Raw genomic sequence first — 21,484 nt, forward strand, 5'->3', positions numbered from 1 at the left:
TGGTGAATTAAAATGCAGTATTGAGAGAGAGACAGGGAGATCATATGTAATAATGTATAACATTGGAGGGAGTATTATAGGAACAAGTTGGCTATTTGTCTGCAGATTATTGCATCAGTCTTTCACACTCTATATTCGGATTTATGCATAGATCAGACCTTAAGATTTACTTCTTCAGGCCTAAAAAACAACATGGTTTTTGGTTTCCAGGAGAAAGTGATGCTGTAGATATTTCATCTGACTGCCAACATTGTCAACTTTTTCAAAAGCACACACAAAATTCACTGCTAGAAACAGAAATATCTTTGATAAACATTCAGAAGAAGCAACCTATTAGATAAGGATCTCTATTTTTCACTTTATAAGCAATGATATAAACTTTATATCATAAAATTGTACCTGTCAATAATTTTGACCTAAATTGTGTGATTATTATCTTGCTTCCTTTTAATAGTTCAGTTCAGGCACATATTTTTGGCAAAGAGAAAATATTACCCTCAAATGGAGGAAAGATAAAGAACCACATACAGGAGAATAAGCACTGTCCACTTGCTTATAAAACATCACAGCATAATAAATCACCCACAATAATTTTCTTACAAGCAGGAACTTTTAAAGGGAGTTCCCAAAATTAACAAATGGAAGATTATAATATCTATTTTTCTGATATTATTCTAACCATAAATTTCTATAATTATTTTTTTAAAAAAGGGGGGGTGGAATAAAGATATGGAGATGGTGCTTAATTTCCTTCTATGTCACTTTGAATAATGAGGTGGACAGCATAACAACAAAAAAACAAACAAACAAATAATATAAAATTCATTTCGACCTAATATTTGTTGAGTTTGTGGTTGCATTCTCAGATTCCTTTAGAACTTGGGGCAGTATATGATTTCACATGAATCTAGTTAATAAGTTATAATATCTATATACATTACCATGTGAAGAGTTTAAATTAGTTGAGGGTATATTTACTAACTGAATTCATTTAAGGTTTTTTTTTTTTTTTTTAAATGGCTACAAATGGAATTTTACATTGAATAACTCTATTCTCTTATTCTGTTCAATAAGAACTTGTTCATCCATGCAGAAGTACCCAGATTAGTGGGTGTTTCTCTACTAGCTGGTGATATGAATAAAGAGACAAAGGCATTACTAGACGAACAAAACAATTATTTTCTTGGCTATTATGAATGTCACATTCCTATGCAGCAGCAATAACTTGGAAAAGATTTAAGTAGCAGATTTAAATCAGCACGGTTTAGGTCAGGTCAGGAATAGATAGATAGCATCTTAACTCAATAGCGGATAAAATCTTTCAATCTCATTTTCTGCAGTTTCTAGGCGTTAGAAGACTGAGACTTCATTTATATCATCTGACAAACATATGAATCTGAGTCTTTATTCAGCTTTCTGTATAGATTTATTCTTTGTGTATAAGAACTATAATGTTTTGATTCTCATTACAAATCACTGGAAAACATTGGCGGACAGTAAGAGATTGCTATATTTAAATTTATTCTTGCATTCACTGTTCTAAAAGAAAACATTTCATTTGAATTTTCTCTTTCTGAACTCCTTCATTTTTCATTTATCTAATTTTGATTCTTTACATTTCTATTGTTAATATATACAACTACTTTGCATATTAGTTATTGTTATCCCTGATATTAGAGGCTTAGTCTCATTCTGTTAGATTGGACCAATGTCCTAATTTGCAGTACATAAGATATTGCTTTATGTTATTGTCTACTGATTGACATCCTCAGTCGCCAATTTGTTTGGTTTGTCTTTGATATGCCCTGTTTATATTGTTTTTTATTTGATTGCAAAGTGCGCAAAGTCATTTGTGAGTTGGGTGGGCATACAGGTGAATAAATTAATAATGTAGAACTTTTTATTTTGTATGTTCCATGTATATTCTGATATGTGGATTGAAGAATTGGATGTAAGAAAAATGTAGGTATGATTTCTAAATAGAGAACTAACATTTGACTTCTAAAAGACATTTTGCCTCATCAAAATATGCTTTTTAAAAATTATGTGGGGGATTTGTTTAAAGTCACACAGTAATGAGATCTTTGCAGGGTAAATTTAATTAGCTATATGATATACTGCATTTTTAACAGGTTAACAAAAGATTAGATCTTCTTCTCAGATATATCTGTGAGGGTTTTAAAGCTATGTCTTTTAAAAAAATAAAAAAAATCTAATAATTCTCTCAATATTACAAGAAATGATAGTGGAATGTTTTTACCTATGCCAAGACATATATATGGAGTTTGTGTACTATAATTACAATGGAAATTTCATCCAGTGACCTTTTATTATAATAGGGCCCTTCCACAGGTTTTTAATATGGCAGCTTTAAGGTCACTTATTCCCAGTATACAAACTTACGACTCAGTAATATGTTGGAAACATGCAATATTTATGAAATTCTAAGGAAAACTACTTTAGACATAGCATTAATCTCTGTATTTTTTTTCTCACATCAATCATTGTTTTCTAGTAAATATTTGATTATATTTTTATATTCTTAGGTATTAAGGATTTACATTAAGGATTTTCCAGAATTCACAGGTCTTCTGGAAAACATAAAATCTTCATTTCCCCCGCTCCACTTTTGATGGCTCAATATGAAGCAAACTGTTAATAGATTTCAACATATCTTTGATTTTATTCCTGAATTAGTCAAATAAAATTTAACAATTTTTTTCAGAGTTTCGATGTCTACCATCATAACACTGAACTCACCAGATGAGCGATTGAAAAACACTGACATTGAGAACATAACACATTTTATAAAATATAGTGAGGATGAAAAACTATAAGCCTGGGAATTGTTTTTAGAGTTGTTTAAAATTTAAACTATTTCACCCACACTAGTATCACCCTTTTGAAGTGTAGAAGGCCAACAAGACCTATGGTAACTCTGCAAATAACATGGAACACATAGGTGATGCCTGGAGAATTTTGCTCAGTGACAATGCCTTCTTTTTTGGGTCTTCCTTTCAACTTTCATAAAATCTGGGCATATGGCACAACAAAGCTTCACTCATGTTGATTTCTTGAGACCTCTCATCTTTGTTCTGTAACGTATTTAACTCCTATTTTTTTTTCACAATGTTGACTCCATTCAGTTCTTTGTCCTGCTGTCCAGTTTTAGCAATGCTACCTACACCTGAGTTTGGAATAACTTAAGTGTTGGCCTACCACTGTGGTGTTAAATTCTTTCTAAGAAGGGAGTCTTCTGCAGTTTAGATCGTGGACTGGAGTATATGTTTCTGCATGATATGAAATAAAACAATATATGTAATCCTTTTATCCCCAAAATATTTAAAAATATCTGGTTTTTAACTGGTTTTTAACAAAGTACCTGGTTTGTTGTGCTGATATTTTTTTGGATTTTTATTATCTCTATTTAAATGAATACTATTGGACTATTTGGTCAAATATTTATGTATTATTTCTCTAATTATCAATAACCTTTCAAATCCTATCAGAAAAAACATTAAAATATATTCCAGTAACAACAACAAAAAATTAAACAAACAATGCAAACATCAAGTAATTCCTCATTTAATTCCTCATTTAAAGATATGACTGGTGCAATACACATACAAAACATCTAATCTTACATAAAATTATGGCCCAGCATTGTGGGCATTCTTTTTAACATATATAGACGTTCTCACCATACTGAAACTAACTTTAACTAATACTAACTGACTTACTGTAGATTGCCTGCTTTTAAGACCTTCTACTTTCAATTTTTGCACCATGTAATTTAACTTGAATTAAAGATGTACATATTTTTGTACTTGTACAAGATACTTGTTTTTGAAATACTAAATAATAAAAGATATCAGATTATCTTCCACAATATTTCTGATATCTATATAACAGAACTGCATGAATTTTCTACTGTAACCATAAGAGCTTAAATTCAAATGGTTATTACAATTTGATCCAACAGGTTCCAATTTAAAAATTTAGAAAATAGAAAAGTGTATCAATATATTCAGTTATAAACCTCACCAGAATTACCCTTTCACATGGAAAATTTATGCCTGCTTTTCCCCATTAGAGAAAGACACGATGGGTATAATATAGTTGCTTTAAGAAGTGACTAAAAAGTGACTAAGTCTTAGTGATCTACAGCAACTCCTAGTAATACTCACAAAATTCTCTCCAAATTCTGATCATCCTTGCCAAACATCTGTGTCATCTCAACCTAGTTATTAAATATTATCTGTGCTTAACTGGTGAAATAATACATTGTGCAAGGAAATGGAAAAGAATGAAGACTTTTTCTGAAATACATGTTGTAATTCTCATTACTAATTTCTTTATGGATAGTTCCCTTTTTGTAAATATGATTGAAGCAGTATATCTAGTGGAAAGACTGGCTTATGTTCTCCCAGATATATTCTGTGATAATGTTCTGCTTATAGGGCAGGATGGGAGAGTCACAAAAAAAGTGCTTATGTGTGAAGGAGGCAATCTTACCCAAGTCTTATAATGATACATCTCTGCCCAAAGTAATTTACAATCCTGTCAGTCTAAATCTTTGGGGCATTGTTTGAAGAATACAGCACTATTAATCCTAAAGTTACATTTATCTGTAGTTAGAGTAGCTTTACTCTTATTCTAAATTGTCAAGAGAACTTAGTAGCAGCTGACCGTTCCACTCCACTTTCATGGATTTAAGTCCAATTATTGTTTTCTGCAAATGCTAAAGTTACCTTAACTCTCTAAAAAGCAATTCAGGAATAATTTCTGATGAAAAAAAAATCTCTGAGATATATTATTGTCTCTATTATTTAAGATTTCCAATTCTGCTAATCTGTTAGTTCCAATTTCCTTGCTTGATAAGCTTACATATTCAAAAGTTTATGATTTATGTGCTATTATGAATTAATCAATCAACCTTCTGTCAGTTATACCATGTTATATAAACATATTTGTAATTTACTTTTAAACAATAAAAAGGAAATTAGTAAATCATAGGGTCTGTTGGGCACAAGACTGTCTTTGCTGATTTCTAAATACTGGGCCTTGAGAAGCTGCTGATGTACCAGTTACACCACTAATGAAGAAAGTACAGGTTTTTGTGCACTTCTAATATGTTTTTTGTGTGATCCCCCTCAATTTAAGGTTATTATGTTTTATTATCCATTTATGACAGAGGACATATATATTGTAATTGGTCCCTTTTTGGTCCATAACATCCTTTCTCCCCTCTATCCTCAGGAAGAAAATCTGAAGTAGGGAATCTGCCTAATGCAAACAAACTCTTTCTTTGATTTAGAATTCTTTATATCCTCCCTGGAGAAAAATCCAGTTGATAGGTGCACATTCCCATGGCTTGATAGGGTTCAAATGCATCCCAACAATTCTATAGCTTCTGTAACTAAATTTGGTTGGCACTAATCCATTATTAAAATTAATCACGTACATTTTCTATTTCTATCAATTAGCAACTACAACTCTTCCTCTTTCAGGTGCCACTTACATAGGAAATGTTATTCAGATATAGGAAATTATTTAAAAGCATGCTGCAAAGAACAGCTTTAGCGCTTAGGGATTTAGATTCAAAGCTCAGCCATTTTTAGTCACACAGGTGTCCGTTTATTAAAGGCAATTGTTTTGGAAAAGCCAATTATCTTGAGTGCTTTATATTTTAGCTCTCACTATCTATTTGCATACAGCTGCAATAATTCATACTTAGTTGAAATTTAAGGATGTTTTTTCTCTGATTACTGCCAGGAGAGCTTTAAACCAGATTACATGGAATATTTATCGATGAACTAAATACAACTTAATTTCTTCTGTTGAAGGAGGTAACAATTTCTATTTGAGAAATCATAGCTACTGGATTAATTCAGTATCCGAATTATCCTATTGCATTAACTCAGCTTCAAGGAAAAGCACATGGTCCTGGAAATAAAGCAGATGAAGTCTAGCCCAGCATCTATTTTTCAGAAGAGACAATGGGGCTACACAAGAAGGGGTCTCTATTCAAATTAAGATTCAGTTCCTGAAACGAGTATACTCATCAATATATAGATCTAATTAATTCCTGTAGTAGCAGTGATTTGAACCTAAATACACTATGATTTTCAACACACACACTATGATTTTCAACCCAAGAATTATGCAAATATTTTTGGTTTTCTTACTCTTTCCAATTTATGAAGCTATTGATTTCATTGGAATCTATCTATTTATCTATGAAAAATGTACAGAAGACACAATGAAAGATGACAATGAGAGTTCAAATGAACTTTTTAATGATAACCCTACAAATGTGTTGAACTTTAATTCCTAAAAAACCAACTGTGTATCAATAGTTTTGAGAGACTAACAATGTAATGTAGTGGTTAAGTTGTTGAATTAAGACTAAGGAATCAAATTCATCTTTACCTAGGGGAAAAAATATACTTGGCTAATCCCTCACTCTCAGTGCATCCTAGCTCACAGAGTGGAAACAAAATGAAGATCTGTATAAGCTGCTTTATGCACCATAGCTCTTGAGATATGGTGAGATATAGGTTACTGCTATAAAAATGACTAGTAGTTACCATTTTCTGTAAGTAAAAAATTGATACTGAAACTCCCATTCCTAATGATTGGGTGCATTCATAGTTGTCTACTTTTGGATGGTTAAAATGTTTCCTGAAATAACTTTAAAACGTTATTTTGGAAAAAAAATAACAATTATAATTAATGTAATACATAAAGAACAATGACAGCTTTTGGCATTTCTCATCTCTTGTAAATATTGTGGAAAATTTTATCCCTTTCCAATATTCAGGAATTCTCTTGTATATAGGTGAAACCTGAAAGTGTTGAATTCCAATTTGCATGAAAATCTGAAATAGGGAATCTGCCTAATGAAAATAAACTCTTCCTTTGATTTAGAACTCTTTATCTCCACCCTGGAAAAAAAATCCAGTTGATAGGTGCACATTTCCATGGCTTGATAGGGTTCAAACGCATCCCAACAATTCTATAGCTTCTGTAACTAAATTTGGTTGGCACTAATCCAACTGGAGTTGTCTTTTATGTGGATTGGGAAATATGGCAGCGAATTGGGGAATAACTGCAGGAGATGTCAAATCATGTCAAATGCCAGTTTCCACCTCCTTCCTTAAAATCTAACCATAGCTGGCTATACTGCTTATCTCTTACTATCTGTTACTTTTTCTTCAGGAAAGATGACCACCAGAAATACAAAATACAGGAAACATGTAAGATGTCAGCAGCCAACTCTTTCGTTTTGGAAAACTGCATTACAATCTTTGTTCTATTGTCCAGCATTTAAAAAAAAAGCCATTTAGTATATTTTTATTTATAGGAATACTTGGTTTATAGATGAATTTCTACTTTGGATTCTGAATGCTGACTTTTCCATTTTAACTTCAATAGTGCACTTTGGTTTCTGATTGTTTTTATTGATTTCTTTTTACATTTTTAGTCCCTAATTTTCAGCTGCAATGGCAAACATATGTTGGGCTGATCTGGCAGAGTAGAAATTAGAATAGAAGCAATCAATAGTATTAAAACTCAATGGGTCTAGCATTCAAGCAATTTGCATAATGTCAGGATCTACTGTAAGTATTCCACATTATCTGGATTGCATCCGAGGTTATCTTTGACAAGTTTATTTTTAAAATGTTGTAGAATTGCATTTCCAATATAGTAAAAGTAAAAAAAAAATGAAGATAAAAATATAGCAAATAAGAAAAGACGTGAATAAAGAAAAGAGAATTTTGATTTCTGCCCTTCTGTTGACTAATTGCCATCTTACTCTTTCACTTCCCTTTTTAACTCTTTCAAATCCCCAACTGACAAAGAAATTCAAATCTACAACATACTGTAAATTCTAATGTCCTTGGAGAATTTTTAAAATGGTTTATCAGCCTAGCCTTGGCTGAGTTCCAGGATGGAAGCTTCATTACCAGTTTCTTGGCACAGCTGTCTAGAGAAATTCTTCTAAACTTGGGCAACTCTTAAAATTAGCAGAAACGACCATGGTGACTGAGGAATTCTGGGAACCAAAATTCATCTATCAGGAACTTAGTCAGGATGAGTAAAACTGATCTGGAGGAAAAACCACACCAAAAGGGTTTACATGGATGACTGTAGTGAGATAAGGGTAACATATGTTTATTACAAACATGGGATTATTATCCCATGACATACAATGTCCTGAAAGGGAAGCAAATAATTCCTCAAAAGTAAACTGTTTTATATGAAAATAAATAACAGATAGTCCCCTCCCAACTCCTCCATGGAATAGCACTATGCAAGCAAATTAACAAAGGAGATTGGCTACATCATTTTCACCTTTGGCAAAACACAAATTGTGACATTTAAAGAAAATTGGCAGAATGTTCTTAATGCTTAGGAGGAAAAAAATCATAAGATTTCAATGTTTTAGGCAAAAAAAGGCTTGGCAATCCATTATTTATTTATTATTAAAGTTAGGATAAACAAATGAATTCTTTAATGAAACTATACTATCCAAAACAATAAATGCAGAAGACCATTTCATAGAATGTGCAAATAATGGGAAGCATCTGGCCCAGTTTAATCTTAAGGACTAGGAAAGTATAGGAAAATTTGATCCTACATCCTACTTGCAAATCAACTTATGGAAATAAAAATTGATTGAGAACAAAATAACCGGCATGAAGCTGTAATCCATTGCTCTTCCAAAGAGGAAACTTGGATTTCTCAAAGTGACCACAGCCAAATTTCAAATGAATCGTGGAAGAGAAAGGTTGACTACTTCAGTTACTTGAAGACAAGAAAAATCATAAGAAGAGGGAAAAGGGAAAAAGAGACAAGTGGACATAAACAGATTAGACTGCCACAATGAATACATACGCTGCCTGAAGATAGTTTGCAAACTGGGTTGATTAAGAATATGGCCGAAAGGTGATCAGCTGGAAAATTCTGGCACAAACACATTTTATCTTTCTCTCTCTCTTTCTTTCTCTCCCTCCCTCCCTCCCTCCCTCCCTCCCTCCCTCTCTCTCTCTGTCTCGGTTTGGTATTTATATTTACCAACATCTGTCTGAGCACAAGTTTAGATAATGTTTTTGATAAAAATATAATCTCATGTTCATGAAGTGAAATGAGGAGATGTAAAGAAAAATATTCTATTCTACAAGGCTGTAAATCTTCCATAATTTGCTTGGAAGATCTTCCCTCAAATGCCCTCTTGCAATGAGTCTGAAACTGAGATGCCCACATTTGTCCCCCAGTAGGAGCTACATCTTTAAAATAGGCTGCAATCAGGCAGATCTATATAACAGCATACAGTGGTACCTTCCAGGTGTCATTAAGGATTCACTTTATAAGGGAGATGGGTGGCATGAAAATTTAATAAATATTTTAAAATATGTACATCCAAGAGACTATTGTGCTGTCTGCTTTTATCCACCAACATCATTTTCCTCGACCGTCTTCAGTGGGAAAACTATGCTACCTCCAATCTTTAACCAAAAAGGGTGGCTTTTTTGTATTTTTTTTAAAAGTAAGAAGACTAAGACAGAATGAACTAAATTTCCGAAGGTCATTTCAAATGACAAAGAATAGTCTGATCATAATTTTATCTTCCCCCATATTGTGGCAGGTGTACAAATAGGCTATATCTTACTATTTTCAGTGCTGTCACCTTTGAATTCTTACAATTTCTGTAAGAAAGGTACTGCCTTCCAGTAACCGTGAAAAATGCTAAGAATATCCACAAGGCAGACTATTTAAACAAAATCTACATTAATGAACATTTACCTTGCAAACTATGGGATCCAGACTTATTCATACTTACAATAGATCCCTTAATTAATTTGAAAGATGGCTACAAGATGAATTTTTACCAATGATAAATCCCCATTTAATTATCTTTTCATGGGTATATTCCTGGAGTCTGCATTGCTTTTTCATGCCAAAGATAAATGCTTAAATGGTGATAATTTTATTGCTATTACTCCAACTATTTTATCTGTTAAATTTTCAGTATGCTGTTATGTTTGCTATTTTTATTGAACAAACCGCAGTGAGATCATTTACATTGATGGGTGGCACTGAAAATTAAAAGATTGGCCTGACAAAATTATATCATCACATTTCAAATTTTATTAATTAATTATTTTTCATTGAATTAAATTAATTATGTATTTTTAAAAAGGTCTAATTTTCTGTTCTTTAAAGAAGCTACAGTACCTGTGCAAATCTCTTTAGCTTATCTACTCTAACAGATAGTGATACATTTCCCATCTTTCTTATTATGTTCTGTGAATAAAATGCACCTTTGAAAATATATATGGCAGACAAACAATACATTATTTTAAGTGCATCTTAAAATATGCAGAAAGTGTCTCAAAAAAATATTAAAACGTTAGAGTTAATAGTCATTTAAAAAAGAAACAGGAAGTTATCAGTCAACATTAAAAGATATTTAAGGAATCCCAGTGATTAGTAAAAGTTCCTAAATGCTTTCCATTCTCACAGGCACACACACTCATTGCCCAAGCATAGCTCTCTAGTTATTTTAGACTGTAGCTCCAATAAACATAGTTACAATGGCCACCATTGTCAAGTATTGCATGAATTGCAGTCCAAAATATCTCTGTGTATGAAGATTTATGATAAGAGCAAGAAATCAAGAATTTTGAGCTTGTATTGTGTGGGAATGTATTAGCAGGAATGTCAACCTGAAAGATGAAAGTTGGACCAGAAATTAAGAACATACTGATTATGATTACTAAGTTATTCAACTAAACTGATGCTAACATGTTGGTTTGCCATTCCAATACAAACCATGAAAGTAAATAACAATGAACTAATCAACAACAGTATAGAGAAGCTCGGCAATTGTGTATCTTGCTTATGTTCCCCATTTCTGAACATTTTTAGTAGGCTACCAATTTCTGCTTGAGAACTAGAAATGCAAGTTTGATGAAAAGTAGCCATAATGTTCATATTACTGAGAATTTTTACAATTTAATTTCTGCTGCATCTATTGGATGCCAGAGATTTTTAACCCAAGTTTACTAAGATCAGCCTCTTTAATCAATGACATTTCAATAGCAATCTGTTTATTTATTTATTGGTTCAATTTAAGGGTTTAAGGGTTTGTAGTCCCTTACTTGTTATTCATGCAAGGAGATCATTCGTTGCATTCCATTTAAGCAATCTGCTATATGATGCCCTGATAACCCACATCTATATTCATAACATCTGCTTTCATTTTATCTTTCAGTTGTGTCCTGGACCTAAATCAGCAGGTCAGTTCCACAGAAGTTTTTTGCCCTCATTTTAATACCAGTTTGGGTTTCTAGCTCTAATTTTTTCTTGTGTGAAGCCTGACTATATGACTGATTTTAGTGTATAGCTTTTGTCAAATATACCCTGATAAAGTTTCTATATCTATATACCCATGTTCCTGCTAAGATTGATCTAACATTATGATTCAATGATGCCAAATGAGTCCTAAACGGCTTTCTTCCAATAGTCCCATAATTTCTTTCCAAAATAAGCTAGCCCTTAAGAGTGAACAAATGAAGAAAATAAAGCACTTGTACCAAATAAACATATATGTAAGTCAAAATTGTCTTTGCAGGATTTTCATTCCATTCCACTTTCAGCATCTAGGTTCTCTTTGGGTGGTACAATAACATTTTAAGATATATACTGCAGAAAAAGCTTGGTATTATTCAGTGCAAAGACAGGGATCAGTGTGGCCAGTCTCAAAGTTTAAGCTACTGCTGGCAATGTGGAAAAGATTAATGGTCTTTAAAAGTGCGTGATTTTCCCACAAGAGTCCTTTTGTTGTTGAATGGAGCAGAAAAATGCATTTTTTTAATGATCAGAAGCACTTTCTGCTACCAGGAAAAGCATTTATAACAATAAACGATTAAAAACTAGACAATTTTTAGACGGAAGATGCTCTACTTGTCTTTCAGTCTAAAATTTCTGTTTACTTTTTAACCATTTACAAAACAATCCCACTTCAGTTACATCATTTCTGTAAGAGTCAATGAAGGGACATCCCGTTGAACTCAATGGCAAAACTTGATTTGATAACACAACTGACTTTAATTTTAGCAATATTAGTTTCAGATTTGAATCTGACTCAGATATGCAAAAGTAACTGGGTAGAGCTGGCTTTTTAGTTGTGGCATTATTTTCTTGAATCATAAAATCACAAACCAAGCCAAACTGATAATGAAATGAATTATTTACATCAATTTCTTTTTGAACGTTGAGTTCTTCCCCCCCACCCTTGTCTCAGTGTGTTTCCTTCAGAAGTAATGCATAAAAATGAAGACTTGAACTTCTACCATTTCTAGCTTTCTTAAGTCAATTTGCTTAACATAACAGATGGAAGAAAAAATCATCCCGCCTTTTTTAAAGGGCAAAACTCTACCAAATCATTATGTTCTGAATAATAAACACTGAACTAGTATGAACTTGCATTTGATCTCTAATTCCTTGTGGCTTTTATAAAGCAATCACTTGCTGATGGTTTCCATAGAAACAAGGGAGCGTATTTTTTATTATTATTATTACTCCTCTTAGGATTTCTCCTTCACCTAACCATATTGATAATATAGGGTCTAAGCTCTGAAAATTCTACTTATCTCAGTACAAAAGAAACTAAGGCATAGTTTTCAAATTAGGGAACATTTCCCTTCTGTTCATGTGCATTCTTTCTCTCTCTCTCCCTCCCCCCCTCTCTTTCTCTCTCTCACATAAACACACACAAATCCAAGCTACTTACATCTTTGGTGTCTTCGCTTGCTCTTGTACATAGTCATTCTGAAAAAAAAGGCTGCTATTCAGGAAGCAATTCTCTCCAACACCGAGACAAAAGAGACACCCTGTGCTTTGCAGTGAGGCAGTTGCTCATTCAGACAAGGTAACCAGCATCTCTTACTGAATGCCAGGGTAATACCATTCTCCTCAAAGCTTGGGGAGATATTGTTGCTCTCCTACCTTGTATAGCAACTTGGGGTTAAAAGGAACCTTCTCCTACCCACCCCTGTTCCTGTAAATTTAGTGCTTCATTTGAAAACCCATGTAATGTAAAGAAACACATATTAAACTGAATTCCTTTTAATATTGCAACACTGGCCTCGCATAGGACGACTTCAGTGTTTTTTCTTGGAAGTCATGTTTGTAAAAGGAGAAATAATAGACTAAATAAACACACATCTAATTAATAGCTGATTTTTTTTTCAAAGAAAGAGAAAAACATAATCTCTCAAAACAAAAACAACTGAGATTAACTATGTATTTGCCTTCGAAAGACTATTGTTTCACAACAGCATTCTTCTTGAATTCAAGAACTGATACTTCTTGAAATATCAGTAATACACAATGCTAATGTAAAATATCATTGCTCATATGAAATCAAAGCAAATAAAAGCCCACAGCTGTACGACTGAATATACAGAATCAGGAACATATGTTCATTAATTCCTATTCATTTCTGTACACTTCATTCCTGAAGTTAAAAATATTATTATTATATGGTTGGTGGCACTGTGAACCTTATGCTTATACCTTATGCTAAATCCTTATGCTTGGATTTGGTATTTTTAGCCACCTATTTTGGCCTTCCCAAGGACCTGGGATAGACAAATATTGTTTGATAGTGTTAAAACTATCATCACAGGAGGTAAGCTGTTCCAAGTAAAGCTGCCTTTTGCAATTGACATTTGCAATACCAATAGTGTTCAGGTCATGTTCCAGATGTTTTGGGATTGCAGACAAGGCACCCATTACTATTGGTATTATCTTTATTTTCTTTTGCAACAGACATTCTTTTTATTTGCAGGTCTTTATGTTTTGTGATTTTATCCAGTTCTTTCTCTTCTATTCTTCTGTCACATACATTTACTTTACTGTCCTTCAGATATTCTTCCAATGCCCTTTTTTTCTTCTTCAGCTACCTGGTTGGTATATTTTCAACAGTCCATGGCCACTTATGTGCCTTAGTAAATAAAGTCTGTCAACATCACTGCATGGATTAAGGACATGATTCATTTTCTGATTTTCCTAACCAGGGCTTTTAGAACTGCTTGGATTTAGTTCACTATTCCAACTGTGTATCTAATGACTAGAATTTCCCTGATTTAATTGTCTTTAAATTTCCCACACTGAATTTGGACTTTAAAGTTTTCTTCGCTCCCGTAATGTATCCATTACTAAACCTGACTTCAGTGTGCTTGATATTGTCAGCTTGAAGTTTGCCCAGGTATCTGTAGGTATCCTTGATGTTATTTCTATAGAACATATTATTCCTTCAGTTTCACTATTTTTCTGCTGTTGATGGTAAGAGTGGCACATCTGTCTAGTTCAAATTCTACTGCAATATTTTGGCTATACACATGGATACTGTTGAGCAGTGATTCCATTTGAAAATGATGGTGTTTTTCCAGACAGTTTCAGATTGTCCATATATAGCTGGTATAGGTTGCAGATATTTTTGATATTTGATAGCCATCGCCTGAATTGTTCATTATTATTTTTTTTTATGAGGAATGAATGCAATGACAAACCGTAGGGGTGATAGTGAGTCTCCTTGAAAGATTTCTCTCTTGATATTAACCTCTTCCAGTCTGTCATCATTGTCCTGCAATTCTGTTTTCTATTATGTCACTGGTCTTTGCACAAAGCTTCTAACATTTCTACTCTTATTTCTAGGCACTTGATTTTCCAATCATTTGCAAGGGAGTCAAATGCATTCTTGTAATCAATCAGAACTATATTCAAGCTGGTCTTCCTCATCTTGCAGTTTTCCAAATCAACTTATTAATTAGGGGCTGATTTTTTTTTTGGTCCTCTGCTGTTGGGCAGTTTCCTGGATGGAGTTTATTTTCAACTTGATGTTGTTGGACTGCCTCCGCCACCACACCCAGTTAGCAATTTGAAAGTTGTTGGTGAGCAGGCAATGGCCTGTATTTGCCTGGGTCTACCCCTTTAGTTGGATCTTTCATTATCAAGTAGATTTTGCTAAATGTTAACCAATCTTCAGTTTCACCCTCTTGCAATATGTTGTTAAACTACTTGGCAGGCACTAAATTCAAACCAGTCAGATGCTTCAACTCAAACCATGCAGTTCAAATACACATGCTGCTGGCCAAGTCTTGATCTTCCTTGGCCCTTTCTCCACCATTTCTGCTGTTATTAAAAGTACTTTCATTTCAGCTTCTTTTTTATTCTTATCTACCTCAGTTATTCAAGCTGCATTCTTGTTGTACAGTACATCTTTGGTTTGTTCCATAGCTGTGTCAGGAACTGTTGACAAGCATTGTTTTTTCTTTGTCAAGTGGTTGGTTCATTGCAGTCTCTCCATCCATAGGTTGGTAGAAATTTACTTATTTGAATGAAATTGGAGATTCTACCTATAGTGTCCAATTTCAGCTAATCTTCAATGCATAGTTGTTATTTTTTTGCTTTATTATTTCCAATGCTTCCTTGAGATCCCGTGTTTCTAGGTGATATTTCTTGATCAGGTATTCTTTGGTCTTCTTGTTCTTCAGCTTCAACTACATTAGTTATTTTGTTTCTTGAAGTGAGCTGGTACTTATATTTGACATTACAGTATTGGTATATTTAAATACTTGTGCTTTTGTGTAAAAAGCTTCATTGCAAACAATTTTATTTTGTTGTTTTTGTGGTCTTCTAGCTGCTCAATTATTCTTGGTTCAATTCATCTTATTTTTTTTAGTTTTAGAAGGCTTTGTTTTTTCTGAGGACAAGGTGTCTGGTTTGGGAATGAAAATGATTCAATAACTATTCTAGCTTTTTCTACTGCTGACTCCCTCTGGTTTGCTTCTAAGGTCTGAACTACTTCTGACAAGACTTCAATTTCTTTGTCCTGGGAAGACCTTTGCAGTTATTCCAGTTCTGCTTCTTTCAATATTTTATTTTGTATTATAAATTGATGTTGATCTGCTATCCTCTGTTATTTCTGATTCTGGATGTTGTTGATCTCCGAACTGATCCATTCTTCTTGGACTTGATTTGAAATAATAAAAAAAATATTTTTTGTTTTAGGATTCAGTATATTTGCAACAGGCAAACAACTTTTCTTCCAGTAGCCATATAGCTGTTGGCCTTTGTTGCACAACCAACAGTCCCAAGTCCCATTGTTCAATTGTCATCAAATATCCAGGAACTCCAACACTTAGAACATTCCTTATTGATTTGGATGATGACCAATATGGTCATAAATTACATCCCATCATATTGTTTATAGAAGAGGCACTCTTCACCTGACTTCTCTGATGAAATCTGTCCAGTATTGTTGATCCTCTGGCATAATTCCCATCCTCCTCAGAACACGCATGTCCTACAAAAATATCAAAGCAGTGCCTCATTGGGGATTATTGTTGTTATTGTTATTAAAACCAGTTTGATATAGTGGTTATGTTTTCAGGCTAGAAACTAGGTGACTGTGAATTTTAGTCCTGCCTTAGCCACAAGCCCAACTAGTGAGCTTGGGACAATCACGTTCTCTCAGCCCTAGGAAGGAGGCAAAGGGAATGGCCTAGGTAGTGTCCAAGAAATAGACACAATTCAGCAGCAGAAAAAAAAGTTATGATGATTATTTATACTTTATACTTTAGCTTCTGTTATCAGCTAATTAATTGTGAAAGAGTCAATAGTTCATGAGTACTACTAGTGTACATTTTGTGCCTTTAGCTAGGTCTTCAGCTGATTACTTAAGTCTACAGTGGTAATTTTGTCTTTATAACTCCATTACTGTCATGAGGTTCCAGCAGCTAACAGTGATTGTATCTGACTGCCAGGAAAGTCTCTTTTTTACAAGAGAGTTGAGCATCTCAGCATCTTTTCACTTTGTTCACTTTTGTTTTTTGTTAACGCTTATCTCCAACTAAATCAAAACTACTGGATCTACTACAAAGGGATACTATGCATTTGGTAGCTGAAGCAGTGTCTTCAACTTAACTGGAGAAAAATTCTCGAGAATTATAACAGCAATTTGGAGAAAACCATGTACATTTTATTGTACCCTGCAAACACAGTGAAGCAATTTTTTTTAAAAGGCCACTTATTATTTTCCCCTTGATACTATGAAAGCAGAGGTGCTAATGTCAACAAAGACATTTCTTGTTGCTTGCATCAAAAACCAATACAGCAAGGACCAGCCTCAGAGGCTTTGATAGGATTGATGAGGACTTTTCAGCTAGCCATAATGATGCCAAAATGGGTCATCATGACACAAGCTCCATCCTTTTTAATATGCACTGTGATATTATAGCAAGTACATAAGGAGTAGAATTTGCATTACAACTTACGTACCCTTTGCTACCCATATAAACTTGTTATTGCCCTGCAAGCTAGAATTAACAATTAAATTCTTTATTGCTTTCAAAACTGAGACTTTAGCCAGTTTGGGAAATTGACTTAACTTTTTTTTTATTCCTAACACTGACACACAAAATACAAAGCAAGAGCAGCTAAAGCAAAAAGGACGACTCGGGAGTAAGGCCAAGAGATGATTAACTCCTTCCATAAGGCTTAAAAGACCAACAACGGCTCTTGGGCTCTTTGTCGGAAAACAACGTTGATAGATTTGTTTCTTGTCTTGCTGCATTTATTTCTTGTCGGTGTCTTCTGCTTCTGAACTTTTGCCAAGAAAGGCCTTCGGCAGTTTGCCATAGTAGACCAAGGTTGGTGATAAGGCTGTGAATTGTGTTATGAAGAATTTGTTTTGAATTAGTTTGGACTACGCTGAGAATGAGTTAATTCTCAGCTGTTCTAATAAAGTCTGTTTGTTTAGAACTTATTGCATCTGATAATACCTACTAAGGCCTGGGTCACAATAGGCTCACTCTTAACAATTTGGAAAAAAAGTAGTTTTTATAAATATATGTTTAGGGATATTGATAAATTATAAAGCCGCAGAATATGGTGTGTTTTTATAGGATGTTCTCCTTTTTGATGGCTTTAGAAAAATTAACAAATATTGTAAGAGGAGACAGGATTTGGTTTATAACATTTTCATAAGACTGACTACATATGTCTGAAGGGCATGAATATTTCTGAAATTTCTGAATCTAGCATCTTCATCTTTTTTTCCACAAGTGATTGTGCCCTACATGGTATAATCCCTGAGAGACAATTTGTTCAATTTTTCCTAGTTACCATTTCCAAATAAATTAATGGACTTCATACTTTTTCAGAACTCATTAAGTGAATCCATTCTTCTGACACTGAAAACTTGCAAAAAAAGATCACAAATCTATAACCAGTTGTAAATATGACTGTTCCCAAGCACCTGAAAAGGACCAGGGAGATGGGGCCGTTGTAACTTTGGGTCATAATTAGCTTTAAAAAGTCTATTACAACTTTAAACTGTTGTTAAACCATCGGTCATAATTGAGAACTACCTGTACTTTAACTACTGTTTTTGAATTTGAAATACCCTCTTAGCTACAATAGTTGCTTTAAAATCAGAACACTTTTAAACTAAAAAAAAAATAGGGAAAAAATCAAAACATTTGTAAATTGAAAACAGTTGTTTTGCACAAGTCTTTGAAAGATGAAACCAGATTTAAAATGATTTGGAATATAGTGTCCTTACTTACCTGGAATTTCTCACATCTGCTAATTTACTCAATTTTCACCCAGCACTTTAAGTAGTATATAGCAGTATTGGCATTTAACAGAGTTTATGTTTATTTATTTATTTGATTTAATGTATGTTTCATCTTTTTATTCACTTGCATATTTAAAGTTTTTTGGGTTTACTAACAGTAAACCCAAATTGGCCCAGTGAAAAAATCTTTTCTCCTCTTACTTCATTAATTTTTAAATTAATCCTTTAAAAGATATTTAAGCTTATAATGAAATCCCAGCCATTTAAACTGAATATTGAGTTCATAATGAAACAGCAAGTAATTTCCAGGTTAATCAAATAAGAAAATGCTGATGCAAGATAAGTTGGAATATATTGACTTTCACTGTCCTTCTTGAATATAATGGAGGTTGAACCTAGAATCTTCTATATGCTATTACTGTTATACCATTCCTTAATATAAAATGACTGTAATTACTAGATTATTAAAGTTAGATAAGGATCTACATAGATATTTTCTTTGAGAAGATTCAGATAATCACTTTTGTTGAATTTCTAAAAACCAATTAAAAAAAATTAGCATCCTATAAACACATCTATAAGTTTAGCATGTTCAAAGTAATAAACATAGATTACTCTTAGAAATGCTTACAATAAATTTAGGAAACAGTGTGGTCTTATTTTCCACATGCTGCAGAGTAACAGTTAAGCTCAGAGAAATTGATTTATATCATTGCATTTGACCTTCTAAACTGAATTGGAAGCTTAGCTGCAGACTATCTGGATCACAGCTTTATAGGTCAATGTTCATGCAAATATTCTATCAAACCTACTAGGACATTTGCAAATAGTCCTATCAGTAAAGGATGAAGTTTCCAGGCTATATAGAATTAATTAAGGTTGACTCAGCCTTCCATCCTTTCAAAGATAGGTGAAATGAGGACCCAGATTGTGGGGGCAATAAGATGACTTTGTATAAATATACAAAAGTATGAAGGCTATTGCTTAATGCATTATAAGCCGCCCTGAGTCTCCGGAGGAGGGTGGCATATAAATTAAAGAAAAAAAAAAGTGAACATATTGCAGCTGCCCAAGGCCATCAAGCAAACCAGCAGGTACTTTTTAATCTGGAAAAGTAGTGTTGGAAGAAATGTCCATCTGGGTTCAGTTCCAAGTGGGGAGAAAGACACTGGAAACATGGAAGCTGTTTGGAAAGATGGTTTAATGGTGGGCAGGACCACATGGCTTGAGGTCCTGGGCAATCAAGCACATAGGTGTGTGTGAGAGAGATTTATACCCTCTCTTGGGCTCCGGCTTGGAGCTTCCTGTTCCTGTGTAAGAAATGTATTCTGATTGGTTGTCAGACTCCCATGGGGTCATGCAGGGGTAACTTTATAGGTTGCCTTGAGTCCTAGGCTTGGTTGAATCTTGTGATGTAATGACATCACAACCATTATGGCTTAATGGTTTTGTCCTGGTTTGGATCTTGAGTGAGGGCTAATCCTATCAACCTGGAGCTGAAGGTCTTTTGTAGATAAAATGGCCCAGTTTTTTGTCTTGTAGATAGGTTGGCACATGTCTTTCTGGGGCTATTAACAAAGGTGGGGGCTGCTTTCCAAGAGCATGTCTCTCCTTTTCTCATCCAGGGAGGTATAATATTCTGCCTTTTTAATATTTCCTAGAATATTTCATTTTTCTAGGAGAGGTGGGTGCTAACTTCCTACAGTAGAAAGAACTCTAAAGCTCAAACTCTGGAGTACAAATACTGAATATAAAGACTCTCATTTCCTAACACTATATCAGGTAATCAATGTTTGTGTTTGAGACTTCATTTTTGTTTGCAATAAACATTCTGATCTACCTAAGCCATGCCAAATGGTGAATAAGGGTTTGTGAATTTGGAGAGATCCAATTTACTGTGGAATCCTGGTATGAAGCCTGACAGTTTGATTTTACCCTCCTATGTCCATTGCAATGGAAAGGCATCTTTGCCTATAGACTTCTACCAATTCACTAATCATTGACCCAAATTGCTAAAGTCTTGCTACAGTATCACACTCAAAGAGAAACCCTGTTAACACAATAAATTAGCTAGGCCAGCAGGTGGGACAGAATCCAAAACACCCGGTGTTTCTGAACGAATACTACTTGATAAATCCAATGGATATTCTACAGATGTATTGCCTCCCTCAATGTGAACCATATATCTTCCTGAGATCAGATGTCCCTCCTCCCCAATGACTGAAGGAAAGTAAGTTGTGCAGTTGCCCTACTGATTAAAGAAGCTGTAAAATAACAGATTCCCCTACTGATTCAGAACAGTCCCGATCCGGACAATTATGCTAACTGTGGCATGCCTGATAGCTAACTTCAAGAGTCTGGTGAAGCAAGTGATTGCCAACTGTGAAATCCATTGCCTACAAGAAACTAAGTTACTGGTGCAGAAGTATATGACTGACTTTCAGCTATTAGCTCAGAATGGGGGCTGGAATGAAAGAGGCTTAATGACCATTTCAGAGGAGGAGTATCAGATGAAATATGAGATGAACTCATTTTTCAAGTCATCCCAGGGGCTATGACAGCATTGTTCCAGATCTGCTTAGAAATTGATGGAACATCTAAAGAACTGAAGCAAAGCATGGTCAGGAAGGAAAAATGCTGCTGTATTATTTCCCTCTTCTTTCTCTGATATTCTAACATAAATTTTGATCTAAGTTTGCTGATATATATATTTCAATGTGTCCGTGTGAGGGTTTGCTTCATTATATATCTAAGCAGGAACCAAGTAAGAGATAACAATAAAAAGCAAATATATTTAAAAACATGCTACTGATTTGATTTAAACTTACT

The 21,484-nt window shown here is 33.9% G+C and overlaps 1 protein-coding gene across 4 annotated transcripts in view; it reads right to left on the minus strand.

Moving 5' to 3' along the window:
- The window catches only part of RALYL (RALY RNA binding protein like), a 95,512-nt gene that overhangs the window by 25,183 nt on the left and 48,845 nt on the right, over positions 1–21,484 (minus strand). The window lies entirely within an intron of this gene.

The sequence above is a fragment of the Pituophis catenifer genome, unplaced genomic scaffold (assembly GCF_029215685.1).
Source record: "Pituophis catenifer annectens isolate HBS135680 unplaced genomic scaffold, rPitCat1.0.hap2 SCAF_3, whole genome shotgun sequence".
In the NCBI taxonomy this organism is placed as follows: Eukaryota; Metazoa; Chordata; class Lepidosauria; order Squamata; family Colubridae; genus Pituophis; species Pituophis catenifer.